At 35.7% G+C, this 16,433-nt stretch overlaps 1 long non-coding RNA gene across 1 annotated transcript in view; it reads left to right on the plus strand.

Annotated features, from left to right (window-relative positions):
- The window catches only part of LOC143226307 (uncharacterized), a 37,744-nt gene extending 25,362 nt beyond the window's left edge, over window positions 1–12,382 (plus strand). Inside the window, exon 2 of the long non-coding RNA XR_013014542.1 lies at window positions 10,466–12,382. This is a non-coding gene — a long non-coding RNA (uncharacterized LOC143226307). The remainder of the gene's footprint in view (window positions 1–10,465) is intronic.
- Window positions 12,383–16,433: the final 4,051 nt, after the last annotated feature.

Here is a 16,433-nt window from a genome sequence, read left to right on the forward strand (position 1 = left end):
TTACATTTTCCTCGCGTTTTGTTGAAAGAGAAGGTTTCAGTGACTGGCGAAATACTATTGTAATTGGTCATCATGAAAGAAGCACCACTCACCGAGACTCTGTACTAACATATTTAACTCGCAGACAAGGTTTAGGCTTGCGACAAGAGTTGGAAAAACAAATTAAAGAAGATGTCTTGCATAAGTTAACTAAACGTGGCCTGGCTTTTCGAGGAACAAATGAAAAAATTGGTTCACTGCAGAATGAGAATTTTTTACAGTTTGATCCATTTTTAGCATGACACATTTCGAAATATGGAAATTCTGGAAAAGAAAACCCTTCTTACTTGTCCAAAACCACCTGTGAAGAATATTTTGAACTAATGGTTCAGAAGGTTCATGCGTTAATTGTTGATGAAGTAAATGCTTCAGGTTATTCTAGCTTGTCAGTTGACTTGACGCCAGGTCTATCACATATAAATCAGTTAAGTGTTGTACTTCGACACTTAAAAGATTGGCAGCCTATTGAACGCTTTTCAACCTTTCTGGAACTGAAAAAGCCACACCAGTGAGAAAATGGCAAACCAGGTATTTAAATGCTTACGTGAAGTTTGCGAACTTAATTTTTCAAATTGTAGGGGTCAGTCTTACAACAAAGATGCTAATATTCCTGGGCATTATAAGGGGATGTAGCAAAAGATGTTAGAATAAGTTTGCCATATACGCGGACTGTTTGAATTGCGCGGCTCCAGTTAGTTCCAGGGGAATCCGCTTGGTGTCGCTAGGTTCGCACAGATCAGCTGATTACGACGCCATTTCCCGATTGCAGATATCTTCATTTGTGTATTAGCTACGCGGTTTTAAGTGAAGTGCGATTTTTTCGTTTGGCGGATTTCAGAATGAATGACCTGAAGGAGCAACGACTTGCTGTAAAATTTTGTTAAACTTCTGCTATGCTTAACACGGCTTACGGTGATGTTGCTATGAAGCGTACGGCATGTTTCAAGTGGCATGAACGTTTTAAGGATGGTCGACAGTCCATTGAAGATGATGAGCGTCCTGGACGTCCTTCCACGTCAACTGACGACCCACACGTCGACAAAATCAATACCCTGGTGCGGACAAATCGACGTTTGACTGTCAGGGAGCTTGCTGAAAAGTGTGGGATGTCAGTTGGATTTTGTTACGAGATTTTGACCGAAAAAGTGAAGATGCACCGCGTTGCTGCGAAATTCAGCCCTCAGAACTCGTGAGTTTTTGGCCAAACACTCGATCACTGTTCTTCCCCACCCCTCTACTCACCTGACCTTGCTCCTTACGATTGTTTCTTGTTCCCCAAACTCAAAAGACCCTTGAAAGGAAGAAAATTTGAGACGATTCCCGAGATTAAGGCAAATGCGACGAAGAAGCTGGAGGACATTACAAAAGAAGCGTACCAGGGCTGTTTCAACAAGTGGAAACACCGTTGGGATAAGTGTGTGCGTTGGGGAGGAGAATACTTTGAAGGGGTCCCAGACCTGTAACTTCTAAATAAAGTACATTTTGTTTTATGACGTCAGTGCGCGTATTTTTTGAACAGACCTCGTATGTGCCCTGTGCAGCGCTTTAACTAAATCTGTTAGGCCGAAGTGCTGTTGACCGCTATCAAGTGGCAGTTAATTTTTTCTCTACAATGCGTTTGCTCTATACATTTTTTTCAGACGATGGAAAGTTCTTAAAGCTTGTCTTGGAAATGAAAGTGTGTTAAAATCCCTCTCTGATACCAGATGGGAGGCACATCTTTAAGATTTTGGAAGCTTTAGAATGTCTAGTTGAAGACAAAAGGGAGACACTAGAAGAGAAGCAGACAGTATTACAAATAAGATACAAGAGCTAGAATTTGTTTTTATGTTGATCATGTGGGATGATATTTTGCAAAGGCTTCATAAAGCAAGTCAAATTCTGCAAAATGAGGATGTGGACTTAAAAACGTGCAGATTTGTAGGGGTCATTAGTTGACCAACTAACTACGCCCTTTAAGGGAAGTCTTTGAAAAAAATTTGAAGCAGTTGCAAAGGAAATACTACCAGATGTTGATTACAATGCAGCTCAAACTCGCAAACATGTCAGAAAGAAGGTACTCAATGACGGAGATGCTCAAGAAGTATGCCAGAGATAAATTTCATATCACAATCTTCTACACAATTGTTGACAAACTAGAAACCTAGATGAGAAGAAGAGGAGAGGTGTACAAAGACACAACAAACATATTTTCTTTCTTAAGTGATGTGCCAAATGATGTCACTTCATCTGCTGAAACTGAAAGGTACTCTCAGTGTTCCCAAAAGCTAATACTCAGAGGAATTGAACATTGATCTCTCTGCCGAGCTTCAGCAGTTTCATTCATGTATGCGCCATAAGTTCAGTGCAAAAAAAAACTGTAAAAACCAGATTAGGCCATGCTGAACAAGACAGGCAGGATGCCTTGTCTCAGCTAAGTATAGATTTGTTTGTTTTTGAATTTCGCACAAAGCTACTCGAGGGCTATCTGTGCTAGCCGTCCCTAATTTAGCAGTGTAAGACTAGAGGGAAGGCAGCTAGTCATCACCATCCACCGCCAACTCTTGGGCTACTCTTTTACCAACGAATAGTGGGATTGACCGTCACATTATACACCCCCACGGCTGGGATGGCGAGCATGTTTAGCGCGACGGGGGCGCGAACCCGCGACCCTCGGATTAGGAGTCGCACGCCTTACGCGTTTGGCCATGCCAGGCCTGCTAAGTATAGAAGCAGATTTGTTACGCCAAGTTAGTATTGAGGACCAAATAAAAGACTTTGCAATTAGAAAATCTAGAAGAAAACTTTTTAAAATTCGAATAAATATTATGGTATGAGTAAATAATTTGCTTACAGGGTTTTAAGTTCAAAATGAGAATTTTTTGGATGAAAGGGTTTTGAGTAAATTTTTGTGAACATCAAAGTGAAAATTGTTAACTCAAAGTGTAAACAAATGTACGGTAAAAATAATTCTTTTTAATTATCATTAATTAAAGAAGTAATTTCACTCATCATTTCTAAATTTTGCTTGATTTTGATCCATGCTTAATTTGCTAAATAAATAAAAAAATTTATTTAATATAGTTGTGAGGTCTGACCTGGAAAAAAAACTGAAGAAGAGTTATAAATTTTCAAACTTTTATTTAACTTTCAGCACTTACTGAGTCTTAATGTCTTGTGAGTTAAGCAATGGAGGGGCCACCATTGTTGGGATATGCTTAGGGCATCAGTTGCTCTTAATTCGGCCCTGTATGAAATACAAATAAATAGTAATAAACAATATATAACAGTTGATTGATTTTAAACATTATGTATCCATAGCAGCATAACTGTATTGTTACCCAATAAAGTCAATAGACTGAGATTATCTAAACAATGTAAAGTCTCACAACATGAACTTCATTTTCATAGATCTGAATAACAAACACAAAAACTGTGGACGCAAAATAACCAAGTAAATAAAAGAAAAAATAATACATTTTATTGATAATATGAATATAGCTCAACTAAACAATGCAACACCAACGCATACATAGTATGCTAATAACAGTAATTATATACTGGATCTTTGCCTAAACTTATGTAGTATGAGCCAAACATTCGTATAGTTCGACGTGGTAGCGAACAGTCTCATCACTCATAAAAATGTATTCCATCAAACAGAAAAAATACTAAAAAGTTTGTTTTTGGAATTTCGCACAAAGCTACTCGAGGGCTATTTGTGCTAGCCGTCCCTAATTTAGCAGTGTAAGACTAGAGGGAAGGCAGCTAGTCATCACCACCCACCGCCAACTCTTGGGCTACTCTTTCACCAACGAAAAGTGGGATTGACCGTAACATTATAACGCCCCTACGGCAGGGAGGGCGAGCATGTTTTGGCGCGAACCCGCGACCCTCAGATTACGAAGTGCACGCCTTAACGCGCTAGGCCATGCCAGGCCATACTAAAAAGTAAACTGGCAAAAATATAAAACAGTATTAAACAAATTGTTACCAAACATCATAAATCAAACGCCCGTGAATCAATTTGAAATAGGTAAGTATTGCCAAATAATCCCAGGGTTATTTACAAAAGCCGCCAGACGAAGAATACTGCTACACAAATATACAACATAAAAAAATACCTGACAACCACATGCACAACTACTATATCTCATCAAAAAACGAAGACAATACATGGAAAACGGAAAACAAGCAACAAAAACGTAAATAAACACACTAAGAATTATGAATAGAAGACAAACTTTTAAATCTAGACAAACAGGACAATTTATGCCATTAACGAAACAACAGAACCAAAATAATTCTGGTCACATTTACTTAAAACGATTCACAGATAGAGAAAATAAGACACGAAAATACCCACCACTTGAATACAACAACACTGTTTCTCACACGAATTTAGATAAGGCAAAAACTTTTAAACAACACGTTCCGAACACATCATGAACCACACACTTTTATAATGAAGTAAACAAGATACATAAAAAATGACACTAGAATGCACAAACATAAATAACATTAACACTACAGAATATGAAAGAGAAGATGGTTACACAATAAAGATGATGACAAAGAAAAGAACCGAACAGGAAAGTCTTGGAAACAAAGCTCCATGAGATGATGGCATACAAGCCATCTTCTTAAATAAAAGGCACTCAAAGACTGCTTGAACATCTAACGGTGATTTTCATCTATCTCTAAACTCAGGATATATTTCATTTTCTTGAAAACATGCAAATGTCTTAATGCTCCTATAGCAGGAAATCCAGCCAATGAACCAAATGGTTACTGCCCAGTCAGACTGACCAACTGTGTTGGCAAAATTCTAGAATGAATAATACGTAAAAGAATCTCCACATTTCTGGAGATAACATCAAAGTTATCTAAAATACAAACCGGATTCAAAACAATTTAAACAACCGATCATTTAATCAGATTAAATAAATCCACAGTAAATACTTTTAACAAAAAAGAATGCACAGTCGTATATTTTCTCAATATCGAGAAATTCTTCGATACTGTATCCCATAATGGTATGTAAGGAATGATCTCAAGCTTTCTGGAAAACAGAAAATATGGAATAAATGTTAAGGGAATCTTCTCTTGGTTATTTATTCCGGAGGCAGGTGTCCCTCAGGGAGGGATAGTTAGCCCTATACTCATCATCATATATGTTATCAATCTGCTCTTGAAAGATCCAACTCACGGATACTCCTCATAGTTCGCTGACGATGTAGCAGTCTAAAAAAGTGCTTTTATTTCAGTTACAGCGGCTACAAACCTACAATTCTAGTTAAATAGGATAACTGAATGTTGCCATGGATACCAAATTAAAATGAAAGTACCAAAAAAGTAATTGGGTAGCTTTTATCAAACTACCAAAACACAAAAAAAACCATCAAAACTTTATATGATCTTTTCCATACTGCTACATTTGTAAAATTCCCAGGATTCGCATACGAGTCAAACTTAACGTGGACGAGCCATTTAAACAATATCAAATTCTAAGTCTGGCAACGAACGAACTATACTAGAAGTCTAACGGGTGAAAACAGTAGAGCAACAGCCGACGACATATTAAACATGTACAAAACGTATATACAACCTGTTATGGGATATGTAGCTACAACATGGAGTTACTGTAGCACCAAAACCTAACACAAACAATACAGAATACATTACTAGAACAACTTCATACACAATTATAGAAACAATGACCGATAAACTTCAATATCGAATTAGAAAAAAAAAAACTTATCATGTAAACTTGATATACACTGCACACATTATGACGATAGCCCTAAGCACCTGTGAATATCTAATAAATAGAAATAAACCAAATTAACACTGTTTTAAAGTTATTATGACAACATTAAAATGGTATATATGTAAATGATCTCATTTTAACCTAGATTATGCGTGAAATGCTGTTTGCGAAGTGGAGAGCTTTATACAACCAAACGAAGCGATGGTGTATTTTTACATCAATGTTACCATAATTACCCTCATGAGTTCGGGCCTGAAAAAGGTCAGAATAAATGCGCAAAATTAGCTCTAATCCTCTTGTAACAATTATATTAAAATTACTCAGGAATTCATGACAAACGCTGGAAGAAGGTAAAGGTCAAACACACCTGACCCTTCCAGGTCACCTCCCGGTAGCACAGTGGTATGTCTGTGGACTTGTATCACAAAAAACCGGGTTTCGATACCCGTGGTGGGCATAGCACAGATAGCCCATTGTGTAGCTTTGTACTTAATTCAAAACAACAACTTCCAGGTCTTAAATGATCAAGTCCGATGTCGATAGAGAAAAGTTGTAGACTTTAATAATATATCTGCTGTAATAGATAGTATCACCATAAAAATTTCCTGGCATGTTGAAGAGAACTTGATAGCTGATCCTCCGCTGGGACTTCGGTAAGTTTATGGATTTACAACGCTAAAATAAGGGATTTGATTCCCCTCGGTGGACACAGCATAGTCCGATGTGGCGATAAGAAAACACTTATTAGCTGGTAAAAGATGGCAATCGCTAGACCATATTTTTAATCCGAAATGTTAGTCTTACACTGTTACCATCCCGGTAAATAAACCACGTAATCTGGTAAAAAACTTAGACTCTATGAACAAAGTCATGTATTCCCCGCTAAAAATAAATTTGAATTGAATTTCTCGGAACGGTGAAGTAAAATAGAGAAGGGGGAATTATTGTATCATATGATAATAACACGGAGCCAAATATAATTAGATACGATATTTGTAAAGTTTGTGTTTGTTTCTTGTGGCATATCATTATAACTTCGAAATTACGTATTTATAAGCTTTGGTTCGTTTTTTCTGGTAGTTGTTAATATATGGTTATAACTTCATTGCTACGCGGTGTTTGTTTGTTATTCGTGGTACCTGTTAACATAAGCTTATAGCGTTACTACTATGTGATATCTGTAAGTTATGTGTCATTTATTCATGGTACCGATTAATATATGATTATAACTTTGTTGCTACATGATATTTGTAAGTTTTGTTTGTTGTTCGTGATATTTGCAAATATATTCTGTATTTTAACTTTTTGTTTATTCCTTTTAATACTCAACGCAAAGTTGCCACTGCAGAGATTTAACTCCTAATATTTGCTTTATAAGCCCTCCAAGCCTACTGTTGAACAGGAGGGCGTAAGCTTTGTAACTAATGTACAGTTCACGGATTGTTTATATACAGTTAATTATTATCTAACCAACAAGAAGTTTATCCGTGTTACTCAGTTAATAAGAGCGCTTGATTTTTGTCGCATTATTATTAAGTCTCAAAAGGTGGAGGTATTGGGTATTCAATCTAATGTCACGTGTCTGCCTGATATGCCTTAAGAATAAATAGAATACAAGAAGTAAACTCTTGAATGTATGTACAATGTATGTGTTGTATTTTATTAACATCTGTTGATACACCCTTGTGCAAATTATTTGAAACAAATGGTCATTTTACAATATTTTCAGCATGGCGGCCGGTGTAGGCCTTCTGGACCCGCTGATTTCCTTTAATAGTCATTTTTTCACACAGACGGCGTCATTAGCTATGTTATGCAGTACGGTTGATCTATTTTTGGGATATATGACGAAATTTTGAGGAATATTACGTCATTCGAAATTACATTAGAAGGGCAAGGAGACCAGTCAAAAAACAACTTCTTACCAATTCAATGAAGAAAAAACGGTATCAGTGGGATCTAAATACAAGAACTGAACGCAAGAACAATGGAGGAAGGTGTTATTCAGTGACAAGACTCATTTCTTCGTACAGGGTCAAAGAAGTCTGCATGTTCGCAGATCTCCAGGTGAGAAACTTCGAGAATCTCACATCAAACAGTTCATAAAACATCCCTTGAAGAAGATATTTTGAGGATTTTTCAGCTACCATGGCGTCGGAGGCTTACATATCGTAGAAGGTATGATGTGAGGACCACTGTACATCGAAGTTTTGCAGAAAAAGTCGTTCCAGAATTGAAAAAGAGATTTCCAGATGGATCTGGCATTTTTCAGCAAGATCTAGCTCTGTGCCACACATCGAAACTTGTGAAGAATGTTATGACTACAACGCGAATAAAGGTGCTGGACTGGCCTGGAAACTCTCTGGACTTAAATCCTATTGAAAATCTTTGGGCAATTTGTAAAGAAAGACTTTGGCGAAAAGACTGTACTACGAAAAATAAGCTAATTGAGGCCATAATTGAGGTGTGGTACTGCGATCCAAAAATTAATAATGATTGCAGTCAACTCGTGGACTCGATGCCAAAGCGAATTAATGATCTTCTGAAAAATAAAGGCGGTCGTATCATGTATTAATTTGTGAGTAATTTTTGGATTCTCAGAAATAAAACGCAAAAAATTGAAAAAATCTTAATTTTTCGTCTTGTCTCAATTAACTTGCACAAGGGTGTATTATATATATTTGACATGTATTCGTGTACGACAAGCACCTTTTGCGTGCCAGAAACATTTATGATTTGCAGAATGTCCGGAAATTGAGTAACATAAGAAAGCTTTGTATTTATTTTTTATGTTGGTTATCCTGTCAGGCCCATGATATTTCAATCAGTGATATTATATACACTTCCGCTGATCGAGAGGAATTTTATTAGTCATTGTATATGAAGCACGAGTAAATAATTTCGTTTAACATAATCTCCGGACAAACATTTTATACCTAACATATAGGTATAATGTGTTGAAACGTTATGTGAATATATTATATACCATAATATGTCTGTAAAATATCGCAGTCTATAAATAATACCGTTATAGCGCTAAAAATCATCTATCGTGGCTTGTCAAATGTTATAAAGTCAACTTCTTATAAAATCACGGATGTTATTAGTTGTTAGTCTATATACGACTTGTCAACTTGTTAAAAAATACCTGGTTACAAACGTAACATGTATTGATTTTGCAAGGAAACATTTTCGATAAGCTACAACATACGCCATTCCTGTATTTATAAATATAACAAGACAAGTGTATTATTTATTTTGCTTTAGGCTGTCTGTGTTTTTCTTCAAGTGACGGTAGCAAATATATTAAAAATGAATAGTCTCTATTCACATCAGAATTTGTAAATAAGGAAAGTTGGTGTTTGTATCTACATTTAGATACGAATAACTAACTAAAATTTTACTTTGGTAATTTATATTATTTATTTGCAATGAATATGTCCTTTTATGTCCTAGTCTTCGAGCACACCCGCTTGTACCTCCTTCGTAGCCGAATATGAGAGCATATCCGTTAAACATAAACATGACATAAATATCTTTATAGCAGCATTGATGGCCCGGCATGGCCAGGTGGGTTAAGGCGTGCGACTCGTAATCTGAGGGTTGCGGGTTCGCATCCCTGTCGTGCCAAACATGCTCGCCCTTTCAGCCGTGCAGGCATTATAATGTGACGGTCAATCCCATTATTCGTTGGTAAAAGAGTAGCCCAAGAGTTGGAGGTGGGTGGTGATGACTAGCTGCCTTCCCTCTAGTCTTACACTGCTAAATTAGGCACGGCTAGCACAGATAGCCCTCAAGTAGCTTTGTGCAAAATTCAAAACAAACAAACAAACAAGCAGCACTGATTGAAACTATCAGGTAATCCCTTACGTAATATCTGATTTTATATTCAAAAAAAGAGAAAAGATTTCAAACCATTTTAATGTTATTTAATATTATTATTATTTACTTCCTGCCAACGACTCACAAGGTTCTGAATGCCACTTCTATAAAATTCTTGAGGTTTGGAAGAGAACAATGTAGAGAAGGTACTTTTGACATTTTCATGTGTTCTAAGCTATTTTCCATCAAGATAGTTCTGCAAACTTCGGAATAAATGACAGTAAGATGAGGCAAGATCTAGAGAATAAGAAAGATGTGGAAGTTTTCCCAGTCTAGCTCTTCAATCTCTGCAAATGTGATCCTTGGTGTATGGGGCCGTGCATTATTCTGGTGTAAGACAAAACACTTTTACGATTGATCAAAGCCTTTTTTTTTTTTTTATCTTTCAGTGCAACATTCAAGCACTCTAACTGTTAACAACAGAAGTCTGATGTAATCGTTACATTGAGTAGCAGCAACTCAAAGTGAATCACACCAACAATATCCCACCAAACGCTTAATAATACTTTCCTAGGGTGGAGGTCCATTTTGGGCTGTGCTTTAGCCAGTTTATCTGCAGAGAGCCATTGTCTGCGGCGCTTAGCATTTTTATAAAATATCCATTTTTCATCCCCAGTCACTAACTTGTCCAAAAAAGGTGAGTTACATTCACAAGAGTTGCTCTTAGGTTGGCTTCTGTCAAATCATGGGGGACCCATTTTCCAAGTTTTGACACCTTTCCAAGCTGTTGCAGATGTCGGTGAACTGTTGAATGTGTTGAATTAAACTTCTGTCCTTGTTCTTCAACTTTTGCAGTACTATCTTAGTCAAGTGCAGCCAGCGGTAAGTCATCATTAAACTCAACAAGACGACCTGAACGTGACGCATCACTTAAGCTGTAGTCATCTGATCTGAACCTTTGAAACCACCTTCGACGTTTACCTTCATTGAGAGACTCCGCACCATAAACATTTTGAATGTTTCGTGTAGTTTCTGCTGCACTATTGCCTCTTTTAAACTCATAAAGCATTATATGCCTGATATGCTCCTCAGACACACCCATCTTCATAAAGGTTTATTTGATTAATTATTTGAAAAAGTGGAGTTGGGTTAGTTTTCTTTATTTGTCTGAACATTTTTATAGAAGTTCTACTATATATTTTAATCATTAAGCCTTCTACAAAGAAATGATGATGCACTTTCTGCATTATATTTTCGGACATAACTCATGGGATGACTTGATACATGGAAATCAAAACAGTTGCTAGAGAAAACTTCACTACAGTACAATTTGCAAGCAAGGAAGCCAACAAAATAGTTACAAACAGCGCTAGTGCAGTACACGTGTTGGCACTAAAAGGGAAAAATGAAAAAAATAGCAAAATCTTCACTGCAGAACATGTTATCGCTGCAGGCAAACCAACAATAAATTATACAAACGCTTCGCTAAAGTCGACCACACTACTTACAAACAGTTTACATGCAGGGCACTTTGGTAGTACAGGAACGCCAACATATTATAGAACATTAAAAGCAAGTTAATAAAATAGTTGGAAACTCTTATGAAGAGTATAAATTAGCCATGCAGTGTAGCCGAGAAAATGCATACAAACAGTTTCACTGTAGTAAATATCGGCACTATAAGAAAACCAACAAGGTTTTACAAAATGCTTCACTGCAGTGAAGCCAAAACCATAATTAAAACAGTTTCACTATAATAAACATTGATACTCTCAAGACGGCTGGTATGGATATTAAAACTTTAATTAAAATAAAGTACAGAACAACATTATTTTAAAGTTTTAATACCCATATCAGCCGTCTTGAGAGTACATTTTCACTTCAAATGAGTTTCTCGTTATCGTGAAACATTGGTACTGCATAGAAACCAACAAAGTTGCTACAGAACTCTACAATTCACTACTTGTTCCTAATGCAGGGAAGCATTTACAAAAAGCCTCGCTGCATTACACGTTGCAACTACAAAGAAGGCAAGAAATTGGTTACAAAGAGCTATCTATAGACTGACGCCACTGTAGTAGAAGGAAAGCTACAAGAAAAGTTCACATTGACATAGTTACTAAAAACGAGGTTGAATCGGAGCTTCGGTGTAATGTCCATATAAAAAATGTGAGATACAAGCAAATAACTATTAATTTACCGTCTTCAGTTATAACCAATTATCAAAGCAGTTTTGTTTCTGGTTCTGAGAATCACGATGAGTTTGCAACAAAAATTAACCATTTGAGAGTCAGATCTACTTACAGGTAGACATGTACTTTTATTTGGAAAGTCGTAAGGATATGAAAAACATATTAGTGTAAGAACCCATGTTTTATACCAGAAAAGTTAGTTCTCACCAGTTTAGAAGTCTCTTTCTTCAGAACTGAAAAGTTAAACATGTTTACAACCATGCTGCAAGTACATAACGTTTCCTGCTTTAACTGTAAGAAAGTAAATTACTGCTGTCTCTTCTTAGAAACAAATAACATAATTCATATTGACTGTGCAATGTTTAACATTAATATATGAATGAGCAATTTCAATCAATGTGCCAGTTGGTAACTTACGGTAGTATTAAGTGATTTAATGGATGTTATGGAAAATTTAATAGAAGAACAATTACAGAATTGATAAATTTGATAGTAATTTGTTCCAAGATACTTTCAGTGATTTTGATGTGGCCGTGTATCTTTATATAGTGAATTAAAGTGTTGTTGTATTCGAACCTAAGTCTCACAGTCAATTTTTTATTCTAATTGTAAACTTCACCGAGTTAGAGACTTGGGTACTGCACTCGTGGCTGTATACTTGGATTTGATATAAATATATTTTGGCTGAGGGTAAAGTCAATCTCTAACGACTAGCCTATGTGCCCATTTGTTACAGACTGATCTCAGTATATCTGCACAGCAAGGTGACAAAAAACCTACAAAAAGAATTCTCGTTCTCACTGCATGGAAGCCAACAAAATGTGAAAAAACAACACTTTACTAACCCATAAATATGCAGACAGGGAAGCCAACAAAGCAGTTACATTGCAGTACACGTATCCAACCAAGCAAGAAAGCCAACAAAGTAGTAAATATCAGCTTCATTGCAGTACACGTCAACAAATCAGCAAAATGTTTAAAATGAGCCTCACTCCACTACTCTTTGACACTCTAGTAAAACCAACACATTACTAACAATAGTACACTGACATTGTCAGGAATCTAACACATTATTTACAAACAACCTCATTGCAGTACTAACATGCATGAAGAAAAGCTAACAGTTTAATTGCAAGGATCTTTATTGTAGTACACGTTAGCAGACAAATGAAACCATCAAAATATTTAGAAAAAGCTTAATTGCAGTACACTTTGGCATTGTATTACACAGAAGCCAATAAATATTGATAAAATTCCCATTACAAAATATGTTTCAACTGCAGAAAAGACAAATATATTACTTACACTGCTTCACTGTAGACCATATACAAAATGAAAGAAAACCAAATTAAATAAACAAATCTTATTAGCAGTACAAATTGGCATTATAAAATGCTTGAAAATAACTTTACTGCAGTACAAATATGCAAACTGGGATGCCAACCAAGTAGTTATAAAGAATTTCATTGCAGTACACATTGACATACCAGAAAAACCAGCAAAAAGTTTACAAAAAACTTCACTGCACCAAAGCTAACACCTCACTTACTAACTTGTAGTGATATAATTTCAGAAATATTTGTATCTTAACTTTTATCATGTTTAATATGGCTTGTTAAAAATGGAATATGAACATTCTGAAACATTCAACTATTAAATGACTATTACCACTTCCCAAACAGTAAATATCTATTGCCCTTGTCATTGTGGTTTTGTTTATAAAAATGAATTGTACAGTGACCTGTGTGGAACGTATGGCCAAACATCTTTTCATTTGTATTTTTGGTTAATGGGGGTACTCTATTTACAATTTAATCATTACAGGTTTGAATTAACTGTGCCTGTGTGTTCATATTTATGCTACTCTGTCAGTATAATACAAAGAATTTGTTATATTAATTTTTAAGTTACCTACACTTCATTTTCACCTTACATGTAATTTCCCCAGCCAAATTTTTGATATCACCAATCCATTACACTAAACATGAAATCTTTCCATTAGCCAATACTTCATGTTGTCCTTCAGCCAAATCATCGTCTTCTTGTGCAGCTGTTCCCACATGACCAATTTGTGATCACGTCCATTTATTTAGGAATGTGCATGGCTAAAGGTTAGATATCTATCTTGCTCCATAATTGTAACCATTAACATGTTTTCCAGTGTTATGCTTTCTTGTCCCAAAATATGTGCAATATTTCTGGTTTTAACTTGTTCAGGGTGGCCATGTACTCCAAATTCACTTGGACTATAGTTTCAGTGGGGGCTAAGAATTCAGCACAGTCACTTTGAGCACAAATTTCCACCAAGAATGGCATCATCAGTTGCATAACTTCACATCAAACTATCAGTATTATTCAGATGTGTGTATATTTTTGTTTAGGAGATGCTACTTTCCTTTCAACAAATAAATAAATTACACAAATCATCTTTAACTGATGGACATAAAAACACCAGAGTACAGTCTATGACTTTCTAATTAAACAGAAAATTCAATAATGACACATTCTACAACTAACTTATCCCTCCCCCTCTTTATTTTCAGAAGTACAATAAATTCATTAAAATTAAATTTCAGTACCTCAAAATGCACTAACATATACCAGTGAATCTAACAGCTCATACTATGTTTGCTGTCAGTTAAATGCATTATTGTTTGCCATGAATGTAATTTATTTTGTTTACATGTAATAATGGTCATTGCATATAAAAATCAGTAATACAGATGACGTTTTAAAATTTTCTGTTACTGACTTTTCTAGTTACAAAAGGTAACTGAAATTAAAGTTTACAGCCATGCCACTGAATTACTCAGCTCGATTCAATATAATTATAAATTTGAAAACAGTGCTTTCCTATCAAACACAATATGTACCCTGAGCCTTTCTTATGTAAATTAAACAGACTATTGCTTAAACTCTGAATTTTAATCTATATGTCAAATCAATAATGTAGGACTGTTTGAACTGTCTCTTTCCAATTGCTATCACTACTACTTTTCCCATATTTTGTCAAAGTTAACATTTTGAAACTTTTTATACCCAAATGATTTACCATAACAAGTACTTGAATTACCTGGTTACGTACGTCATTGCCAATTTAAGCACAAGTTAAACATTGTCTTCCAACTGTTTTTATTTTGAGACAAGTGTGTCAAACCAAGTTCTATTTACAGCTAAAACAATCATGAAACTTAGTAATAAACATCAGATATTAATAGAAGTATGAATGACATTCAAGGTAAACTTATAACAACTTTGTTTTGGGATGTGTGTATATATATATATATATAGATTATCCCTATATTACACTATAATTCAAGTTTTTCAAACAGTCACTAGGCACACTGACAAGTTTTATCTTGCCTATCATATTCTTTGAGGCCAAGCTATCAAAATATCACCATTAAATACAACCAACACTAGAGCCATAAACACCCTAATTGTTATAACACTAGTCTTTCTGACTGGATAAAGATTTACGATCTGCCTAAACATTACCCAAGCAACCAAAATTAAACCTGGTCAAAATTATCTTGGTAAGCAAAGATTTGATGAAATACATTGCAACAAAAAATAATTCTGGCAATATGCCTTAGTAATATTGCATCAAAAGTTTCAACATAACTGTTAACTTTTCTTTTTTATCAAACTGGTACTTTTCATTAATTTTCTATGTTGCACCTGGTTTCTCATGTAATGTGATACATGTTGTGAAGCAAGAAAACATCCAGAAACATAAATTACGTTTTCATTTCACACACACACACATATATATATATACTCTTCAAAAAAAAAATGCAAAAGGGATATTTTTGTTATTTTAAAGAGAAATATATGTAATAACGTTACAAGCTCAGAGTATGTGATGTTACACGTGTTAAGGCACTGATTGTCAGACCAAAATGACAATAAAAGTTGTGCACTTTGAAAACGGAGGAAAACATCAGATTTTTCGCCAAAACGCATGCTTGTCCAATAAATTTGTTTGAGAGATCTGCATGTTCTGCAAATGCAACATGTGCAAAATCCCTATAAAAGTGACGGGTTCTCGGTTTCCATAGCTCAGTGTTAAGCCACCGACACGCAATACAGTTACGCCAAGACTAACTGAAGCACAATGCAACAACGCCATTGGTTGCTTGGAAGCAGGCGAATCTCGATCAGATGTTGCCAGAGCTGTGAATGTCCCCAGCCAAATTTTTGATAATATCACCAATCCATTACACTAAACATGAAATCTTTCCATTAGCCAATACTTCATGTTGTCCTTCAGCCAAATCATCGTCTTCTTGTGCAGCTGTTCCCACATGACTCTACCTCAGCTTGCAGCAGCTTTGCAGGCTGAGTGGACAGCCATTCCACAGGATGTGATTCGTCATCTCATCGCTTCCATGGGCAGGAGATGCCAAGCAGTTATTGATGCTCACGGGTGGCATACTCGTTATTGACGTTGAGTGACGTTAAACTTCACCTAGTGAGCGTAGACTTCTCCTTTGCAGACTTTGGATGTTCAGCAGTGAATGTGCAAAGTTTCACACATGTCATACAGAACTACCCGGAATAAACTTGTTAACAATTTGTCTCACATTTTGCCTTTCTTTTTTTTGAAGAGTATATATACGGTAGTTTCC

This window comes from Tachypleus tridentatus, chromosome 9 (assembly GCF_004210375.1).
Source record: "Tachypleus tridentatus isolate NWPU-2018 chromosome 9, ASM421037v1, whole genome shotgun sequence".
Classification (NCBI taxonomy): Eukaryota; Metazoa; Arthropoda; class Merostomata; order Xiphosura; family Limulidae; genus Tachypleus; species Tachypleus tridentatus.